This window comes from Haliaeetus albicilla, chromosome 15 (genome assembly GCF_947461875.1).
Source record: "Haliaeetus albicilla chromosome 15, bHalAlb1.1, whole genome shotgun sequence".
Taxonomy (NCBI): Eukaryota; Metazoa; Chordata; class Aves; order Accipitriformes; family Accipitridae; genus Haliaeetus; species Haliaeetus albicilla.
The window spans coordinates 32000352-32010417 of NC_091497.1; the positions used below are offsets into that span (position 1 = coordinate 32000352).

General features: G+C 47.2%; 1 long non-coding RNA gene across 1 annotated transcript; it reads right to left on the reverse strand.

The window, feature by feature from the left end:
- Positions 1-1012: 1012 nt before the first annotated feature.
- On the reverse strand, positions 1013-7328 carry LOC138689110 (uncharacterized). The gene is made up of 2 exons (XR_011327918.1): positions 5807-7328; positions 1013-1561 (listed from the first exon to the last, which is right to left on the reverse strand). It is a non-coding gene; the product is annotated as an uncharacterized lncRNA (long non-coding RNA).
- Positions 7329-10066: the final 2738 nt, after the last annotated feature.

Sequence of the window (10066 nt, forward strand, 5' to 3'; positions counted from 1 at the left end):
CACCCCGCCATGAGGCAAGGGTCTGGGGCGGTTTCAGCTCCAGCCCCCTCCTCCTTCGTGGCTGCAGTAGATCCCAAGAAACTAGATTCACCCTGGAATTTAGCGGTTTTACTTAATTTTAGATGCCTTACGTCGTTTCAGCAGCAGCTGAACGCACCTGTCGTGGCTGGAGTTGCACGGCCCCTTTCATGGTGTCGTTGCAGTGTTCTTCGGAGAAAAATATATAGGAATAAACACACCATGTTGTAAAATAAAATTAAAAAAAAAAGTAAGAGCGCCTAGGCTTGGCGTGAGAAAACATCAGGAATGAAAAGCCAAAACACACGGGGTGTTTGTGAGTGCTGTAAAAGGAGCAACGTGCTTATCGGAGCGATTTACTCGTCTGGAGTATTTCCTATCATGCTTAAGGACCTGAAACACATTCTTAGATCAGCAATAAGGGAAACAGTGAAAGTAGTACCTATGGGAGGACTATTTTTTTTTCCAGACCAAGCTGTTGGGGTTAAGAGCCCCTCAGCGCATCATAGCTGTGCTGGAGGCAGCCATGAGATTCCTCCTTGTCCCCCCACCCAAAAACATGCATGGATCCTCCATTTACAATAATTATTCAGACATCTAGGGTTTTTTCTCTCTTGAGGCCCAGATCTCCCCTCCTTCTTCGTGGCCAGCTGCAGTCCCTTAGAAATACAGGACAACTGCGCGCAAGGTGGGCGAGCAAAGGTCTGAGCCTGAAAGGAGAACCACGGCACTGGACACCCAACCCCTGATCAGACGGAACCAAAAGCTTCAGTTGCTGCCTAACCCCCGCAGCGCCCAACATCCCCCTGTTTGACTTCCAAGAAGCCCGGTGTCCTCCTCTCGCACGCGATCCCAAGGATCCCCGCAGTGAGCAAGTCAGGGGCTGGTTTTGCCGAAGTGGGAGGCGAGTTCAGCTTTGCCACCAGCTTCCAGAGCTGCTCGAGCATCGAACGCTCCTTTTCTACCTGCAAAATACTTACGGCATATTTCCACATGGATAGGAAAGATAATTGCTTTAATTAAATCGCAAAGATATTTTGCAACGCAGAGAAAATTCAAAATATGGGGGACCTAAAGCACACCTTTGCCCGTGGTACTCCTGGCAGAGGTTGGGTTGGCTCCATGGACTTCAGGACTTCGGGATTAACTCCAGTAGCTCACATTGCACAGCTTCACTTCCATGAACCCCCCCAAAACAGATCACGCACAGTTTTGTAAGTGCTTGGGAGAAAAACGAGGAGATTAATAACAGCCAGCATGCATCAAATTGATCTAATTGTATCAAGTTATGTCAGATGAATCTAAATGTGTTTTCACAACAAGATAGTGGGAGAATCAGTAAATGTCACATATCTTGACTTTTCAAAGCTGGGAAAGTATGGTCTAGGTTAAATTATTTGAGGTGGTTGCAAAAGTGGCTGGAAAATCATAGCTGGAGAGTGGTTCTCAGTGCCATAGTCTCACCTCACAGTCAGACTGAAAGGACATTCAGGCTGTGTGCTCTGTCCCACGTCTGATGGCACTCCACATTTTCAGTAACAACCTGGGAACAGAAAAGAAGGGACATTTGCTAGTGATGTGAAGCTGGGAGAGGTTGCACGTAAGTCAGTACATAGATGAAGAATTAAAAAAACACAACATTGAAGAAATCCCCTGCAAAACAGTATGACTCAGTTTTGACTAGTTAAATACAGAGTTCTGCATGGCACAGTGAAAAACAACTTCACAGAGTCACACCAGGAAATTACCAGGTCGGGAGGAGTTTTGGGGAAGTGATCTACAGGCTGAACATAACTCCATGATATCCTGTTGCTGTAAAAAAGGTAAGTCTTGTACTGGACTTAGAAACATGAGTGTCCCAATGTGAAAACACAAGATAATTCTGCTCTGCTTGATGATCTTCTCTCAAAGCCCTCAATTGGATTGAACTGCACGATTTGGGCAACAGTACTTCAAACACAAGCTGTGTGATGGGTAGACCAAGCAGGGAGAGGTCAGAGGAGGGCAGCCAGGTCTAGAACAAAATTATTTAATGGTAAAAGTGAGAAATTAGACATTAGGGCACAGAAGGCTTTCTAAAACTGAAGATAAGGAAGCTCTGGAGAAGATTGTCTGGGGAAGCTGTGGTTTCTCCATTGTTGAAGGTCTCCGCCATTGACGGGTGGGCAGACATCTCTCAGGAATGATGTTGCCCTTGTGCAGAAGATGGACCAGAGACCTTCCGCCTGTGGAGTGTGTGCATGCTCTGGGACAGGCAGCATTTCAGGGAGATCAGGGCATGAAGCCAGACTCCTGGCGCAAGGGGACCGGAATGCTAGCCTTAAAAATGTGGAGGAGGTGCTCCATCCCTAACTTCAGATCGGCATGTAGGTTGCTGCAGCTACGTGCTAGATACATAGCAGATGGACCGCCTCCAAAAAATAATGTAGCTAATACCAGTGGAGAAGAAGGGATGTTAGCAGGAGAAAGAAAAGCAATAAGTAATCTCTGGGGAAGTAGATAATTCATTTACATCCCCTGGAATGTAAAGTTGGGGAGGGTGGTAATGTACCATAAAACTGTATCGAGGAGTCTGCAGTTCCAGGAAAGCTGCAAGTTTAAGTTTGTGGATGTATTTAAGTCTCCCAGCTCTGAAGTAAGCCTGGTTCACACCTGAAAAAGGATTTCTGAGCCTGAGTTCTTAATACTTTCTCGCAAATAAACCAGCTTGTCTTACAGAAGGTGCTGTCGGTATCTAACCATCATCTTACCACCTTGCCTTGGAAAAGAGAAATTTCTGTTTTATGCAATAATGTAGGGAATTATGGAAAATGGGCTGCAAGGGTCCTTTTGTCCATGGAAGGATTAAACATACTTACCTCATTTCTGGTGAATGCCCTTCTCAAATGGTCTTAAAAATGTTCAGCAATGGAGATCCTGCACATTTCCTAGACTGTTCGGATGCTTCATTATCCTTTCCTGCAGACAGCATTTCCTAACACCTAACCCATATCTCCACTGATGTAGTTTAAGGCCATTACATGCTTTACACAAGACACTCCTGTGTACATACTTAATAGACTGTTGACTCTTTTTTTGCAAAATCATAATGATATTGTCTTTATCAACTTGATTGGTCCTAAATTTAGTACTCCCTTTTGTCCTTTTCCATAAACATCTGTAAGGGCACAGTGCAGCCAGGTCACCATGCAGCCACAGTGATGTAGCCTGTGAGCCCTCGTAAAGTTAAATATATAGTGAGTTATTTCACCTCTTCATTTTCAGACAAAAATGAAAGCCAAAGCAGACTCCAATTGCACATAGCAGCCATTGCAGAGAGCGCTGTCATCTCAGGCATCATGCTCAACTGATAGAAATGCTGATTGATGCACTTAAAATATACATATATCAATTATTGCTAAGGTTAAGAACTCAAGGCGGGGAAAAACCAAAACAACAGGAAGTTTCTAAAAGAAGGTAAATATTTCTCTTCCCCTAAAAAACCAAAGCACCCCCCCAACAAACAAAAACCCCACCCAACCCAGAAACAAGCCATGAGCAAGGCATATTTGGGGGGTCCTGTATCCTCCACCTCCTGGTGTTCCCAGGGAGCTATTGACTGTCAAGAACTTTGAGAGGTGACATGAACAGCAGCAGGGATAGCTTCATTTTCGTTCTCCTCTGTCCATTTGTGTGCACTGTCTACGTTATGGCTCAGGAGTTTATGCCAGTGCAGCCAATGCACAACCAGACAAGGAAAATCAAGCAGTAGCTCCAATTTTAATTGTTTCCTTTTGAATTTCACTGCTCAGGAAGAATGTCAGCCTGGCAGCTTGGAGCCTGGTTGGTTCATTTACAGACCAAATGCACCAAGAGTTTGGTGATGCCAAATCTGATGGCACAGAATAGGGTTGACGTTCCCAGGCAGGGACGGAGCAAGGGATCATGTCTCTCCAGCCCAGCTACAGACCTTTTGGGCAGTGGTTCTCACCACGAGAAGGTTTTAACCTTCTCATCACTGCATTTCACAACTGCTCAGCTCTGATGAGACCTCCTCAAAATAACGTGCACCGTTGCGATCTTTGCAATTCAAGCTGCAACAGGTACTGGGGCCAGAGATGGACAGAGCTGCAGAGAAACCCACGTGGCTGCATCCAGATGTATTTTTCATCCTGAATTAAAAAATCAAGCTGGCTCCAGTGTGGAAGGTGAAAACCATGTGGTAGCTAGTTAAATGGCGCACGTGATTAATAATTTACCCCAGCTATTTAGGACTTGACGCCTTTACCCAGGTGATAGAAGGAAGGAGTGGAAGGGAGCCGTGCAAGCCATGCCTGCTGCGCTGGGACCCACAGATGATGCTTTGCATAGGCCAGAGGTGGAAATGATTTACAGCTGTTCCAAGCTGGAATACCACAAAGCTTGGAAGGAGTGGCAAACCTTGCTAGCTACTATCATTCATCTCTCCTCTCTCTTGCATTAGTCTCTAATTTTAAAAGTCAGATTCTTTTAAGAGCCATCATTAAGTTTTCAGTCTCCAAGCTTTCAGTTTCTCTGGAGAAACAAATGAGGAAAAAAACACTTTTCAGAACTCAGGAGGAAATAATGGGTTTAGTGTGATCGTTTCCTTCTAGGAGATGGGTTAGTAAAGGATTTCCAAGAACAGACTCAAATCAGCGTGCGTTTTGTGTTCAGCAGTATTGCCGGGGAATTTACACACCTGTCACCTAATTGACGCTTCCTTTGTAAAACAGAAATGACAAACCCAAGTCATTTGCTTTTATTGTCCTTTTTTTTTTTTTTTCTTAATGGTAAAGTGCTTGACACCCTTTTGAACAGAAATAGCAGGTTTCCTCCCCACATTGGGATTCAGCACAGGCTGCAGTTTTCAGGATGTAAGCGGAGTGGGTTTCCTTTGAGTCATCGTGGTATCAGACGGTGCAATGTATTATTAAAATCCAATTTAAACTTCCTACTCTTAGGTGCCAGATGGCCAAACTATGTTTGCAGTCCTGTAGCAGAGCTAGGATGGGCTTGTCACATGCTTCTGCCACTGTCACATCTATCTAAATAGAAATTTCTAATGTCACTTTGTTTTTTAAGTAGTTGGAAGACTGATCATTTCAGCTCTAGCACGTCTAAGTGCTTTATGGGTCCCTGTCATGACGCAGAGACATTCCGAACACTATAGAGATCCTGCTTAGTTCCTGCAAAACTGAGGTCATCCTTAGCCAAGTGGTGGGAATGCAACTGGGGCTGGACCTTAATATTTGTCTCCTGTTCCTCTGCCATGAGAAAACAAACAGAGAAGCAACGTGCACAAAGAGACTACATTCCCAAGGCCTGACCAGACTTTTTAGCTCGAGACTGAACATGAGGTGGGAAGCAGCTTGTTAAACAATAAAAAGAGAGAGAAATCAAGGAGAGAAATTTCTTCTGTCTCCAGAGTTCAGGGGGTTTCTGCCAGGAAAGATTCCTTATTTTTTTCATCTGTATGTATTTCTCACTGGCATTTTCTATGTTCCATTACATTCCCCATCGCTTTGTAATTGAGGATTTTAGAAGATAGGACAACTTTCGAGCTGGCAGGGTAACAAGGACTAGAAAATTATATAGGATGTGGCTTGGGTGGAATTTAGCCCAGTGACATCATGGCTGCGTTACAACCCCTTCCGAAAAAAGTGGCCTCCAGATCCCCTATGGAGCAGGGCATCCTCTCTGATGAACTGTCCTATGATTGTCCCTGGGATGAATGGGATGGGGCAGATCCAGCTGCAACGTGTCTACAGGGAGGTGGGCACGTACCTACCTGCAGTCCCGTGGGCTGGAGCTCCTCCACTGTGCTCAGCTCTACGTGTGTCTCCTCCAGGGAGGGATGCATTGCTGCTTTGGGCTCGTAAAGAGCACCCAAGAGCTTCACCACTGAAGGCTCCACGCCTCTGAGGGTTGTCCGCATCTTCCCCAGCGAAAGGATCCCCCAAAAACCCTCCCCGTGAGGATGTCTCATGAAGCCTCCTGCAGGCTTTCTCTATGTATTTCCTTCCAAAAACCCCAAAGATCAAGCTGGGTTTCCCATCTCTAATAAGGGGAAAGGAGACCCCGCATGGGAGGAAGGAATAAGGAGAACCCCAATCATCACACGGGTCATCGTATGGGGATTGGGAAGCACTCGAACAGTTTGGAGGCACAATCTGCCCCCTTCACGGCTAACTCGGTGTGTTCAGTAGCATGGCAACATGACCGAGCCATCCTTCTTGAAGCTAATGCCACACGGGGAGATTAACCGCGAGCGAGCAAGCAGGCAACAAATAATAGGCTCATTGAAATGCAAGGAGAGCTCCGCTTCGACCACATTGAAATACCCCTTCTCCATTTCGAGCTTCCCTCCCCATTGCTGGCATGGGTGCCCTGCCTGCATGGCACGGAGGAGTCCCCCCCTTTACGTGGCATTTTGTCACCAGCTCCCCGCCTCCGACAGCAGTGCGCCTGGGAGATGCCAGAGCGATGTGAGACAGCGGGATGACGGCAGGGAAGTCCCCAACCCAGCACAAAATCGGGGCAGGGAAAGGAGAGCAGCGAGGGGATTGTGAAACTGGGGGCAGGCGGCAAACTGGGATGCGATTCCCAGCAGGGTTTCGTGGAAGAGGCTGACGGACACGCTGCAGAGAGGGGATTTATCCTCGCCTCCTCCTCCCCGCAGGCCCCCAGAATAAGTTAAACAAGGCGTCAGATGTTTCTATTTTAAGAGCAACCAGGGAGGCTGGCAACTACAAAATGAAAAGGAGAGGAGGGCAGAAGTTGTCTAGTAAAATTAGCAACACATTTCCCTCCCTGCCTTCCAAAGAGTGTGCCCCCTTCCAGCAAGCCGGGGTCTGCACAGCATAAATTATTCCTGTCTAAATTTGAGCCTGTGCTGTTGTTTCTGCCAAGTGTTTACTCCTGAATGCCATATTTTTTCAGGCGCAGATGACACCGGGTGACATGTGTCATCACAGTACGTGTCCTTGAAAAATATGCGCTGTGAAATTGCACTGACGTTCGCCAGGACGGGCTGCTCGCGTGCGCAAAGAAAGCAGTCGGAAGGTCTTGGTCAAGAGACTGCTCGTCCGTCCCACTCCACCAAAGCTGGACTAGGGCCTGGGAAGCTCTCCACTGCCAAATGTCACCGAGTTCACAGATCATCACCGAACCGTGCGTGTGTTTGGCTTGTACAGATAAGACCTCCAGGCACCTTCTCCCGCAGATATCTTTGCACTGTTGCTTCCCCCGTGAATGAGACCTGTCCTCCTCGCTGCAGTGAGTAAAGCTAAAATTTCATCATCTATCAGAGGTTTCTTAACATCCAGAAGCTGCTTCAGGCGTGCTCCTCGCAGCAAAGCAATCACGCACCACTAGCAATCGCCGTAAGGGCAAAAGAGAGATGCCGGATAAATATTTGACAGCTATTTCCCATTCTCCGAAACCAACGTTCATGTTAACCCCTTTTGGCCACGTGCCACCTGCCAGCACCGGGACCGGAGCTCTTTGAAAAGGTGGGATGATCCCTTTTTGGTCATATTCAGATTGCTGAAAGCCCAGATCCATGCAGCGTGATCGACAAACCCAATCACTCGAACACTGTGCAGGTCTATTGTGGTTGTGCCAAGTAAGAGACTTTCACGGCTGGCGATGCAGCGGCGATAGTATGTCATCGAAACCAAGATCCCTGGGCTGGGCAAGCTCACCTGGCTCTTAATCAGCCTTTACCCACTCATAGGTTTCTGTCCAATCAAGCTTACAGATTAAAATAAACCGTACATTTAAAGAGAAGGCTTTGTACCCCCAATTATGGTAAAATGTTTTAAGTTACTGTCTTAAGCTCCAGCACGTCAAGGTTAGAAATGTTTTTGTTTCATTGCTCTGACACCATATGGCCAAAGTCAACAAGAGGCTGATGTGAGTGTTTGATATATGGCAGCCCAGCATGATCTCATCTTCGGGAGGTCACGGGATTAGTGCCTAGAACAGTCAGATATGATTAACATTAGGCACTATATCTGCGCGGAGATGTACGGGTCTGTCACTGTGACTACAGGTGGAAAGCCAAAATTGGATGAAGGTCAGACAGGGCTTTGTGACTGTCCGGGCAGTCCAAACCTGTGACATCCTATCCCACATAATGCTACCAGTAGAGGAAAGCCACTTGTCCCAAAATGCCTCTCGCTGCCATCAGCCTTATTGTGCTTCGCAGCTTAGGTTCACCCAGCACACCTGTCTGCTCCAACACCACGCGGCAAATGGAGGAGGACATCTGTGCCGGGGAATTGATTTCTGCCATCTTCTGCTATTTTTACATGGTGGCTGTGAAAGCTTCCAAAATGAGACACATTGCCACAATTAAACTGAACGCATTTAATAGCAAACTGTATTGCAAATTGCAGAGCGAAGCCACTTCATATTTCCATGGGGCTTGCTAGAAAAATAGCTCCAATTAATGAGGCACATTGTAGACTTGTTTATATTCAGCCCACTCCGTTCAAGCAACAAATTATCTGCGTGTGATTATGAGGCCAAATTCACCCTATAATTTTCCATTTAGCCTTTCTTTTACTGCCTGGCCTGTTCCACCGAGCTGAGGAGTTATTTGTGGAGCAAAACCTCCCTGTCCCCGCTCCCAAGCTTCGGAGGACTTCACAGATGTTGCACAAAGTCACAACATCCCATGCGTAGCCACCGCTCGCTAATACCAGCTTCCAGGTTCAGAGTTAGCAGGCAGAAGGCTGGGTCACTTTTCTGGCTTGGTTTGCTTCTCCCTGGCCTCGGTAACCAGAACCTAAGCAGAAAGGATATTCCAGAGTCAGCCTGGAGTGGTAAAATTCATTGCACCAGTCCCAGACAGAACTGGGACCTTGACTTTTGGAAGGAAAGAGCCTGGTCTGCTTTAGGCATGGTGTTTGCGGGGATGCACATATCCACACGGGCCATCCAGGTCCCAGTGCTGTAACCGAAACCCTCTGACACTGCACTGCCCTGCCACGAAAAGCAGCAGAGGTTGCATTTCATCACTAATCTTGTGGGTTTTGCTCACGGCTACAAGTAGCATTCCCAGTACAACAGGCGCAGGCGAATTTTTGTGGGCTCTTCGTGCAACCGCGTGGGAGGGTCTCTGGGCAGAAGCCTTCCCAGGCTTGAGTATTTTGGGGTAATTCAGGCCTTGTAATGATGTTTCACTGCATGTTATAGAATAAGCCGAGTCTCTGCCCCAGCCACTCATGGCCATGGGCACGCTGGGATCTCCGTGCGAGCCGTGACGGGGCAGGGATGAAGAGAGACAGAATAGCCTTAAGTTACAATCCCAAATTAGGACAAACGTCCCTTTATATAGTGCCTTCACTTGTGCCACATAAGCAGCACCAACCCCAAAACGTCAAGCTTCTCTTTTTCCTTCCCTAAGCTGCTGGAAGAGGCAGCCCAGCAGCAGACCCCCCATCACAGCACCAACGCACGGTGCTCAGTCCCAAGCACAGGGACACGGGAATCGCCCAGGCTCTATATATTTGTAGCCTCCCACAAACGTCCTGAAGAGGAAAAGATAACATAAAAGCGCCAACCAGAAAAGCAGAGAAGAGAAGTGCTGTGTTTGTGTGGTTCCACTTGTTGCTCAGATGCCTTTTATTTTTGGTGCCTGTCCTAGCAGTTTCCAAGAAATCTCCCCCTATCCTATTTCTATGGGGAGGTATAGCGTTACGCTCCAGCCCTTCAGGCACGAACGTTTGAGGGCAGAGTCAGGCCACGAGGTCAAGCCTGTATTTATAATACAAGACGTCAGCGGGGCCAGGTCACTGGAGCAGGCTGCACTTTCCTGAAAAACTAAAGGATGCTCCAAGGGTCCCCGGGACGATCGGGAATTACCAGTACAGTCCTGCGGGGTTGGCTCTGCAGGTTTTTAATGTCAGGTAACATTCATCGTTGTTACCTCTGCAGAATTAAAGCATAGGTGTCTTTTGCTAGTTCAGATTTTTCCTTATATTAAAATTTGTATAGCTTATCCATTTCTCCTTGGCAATAAGGTCCAAGTAAGACAGAGGCA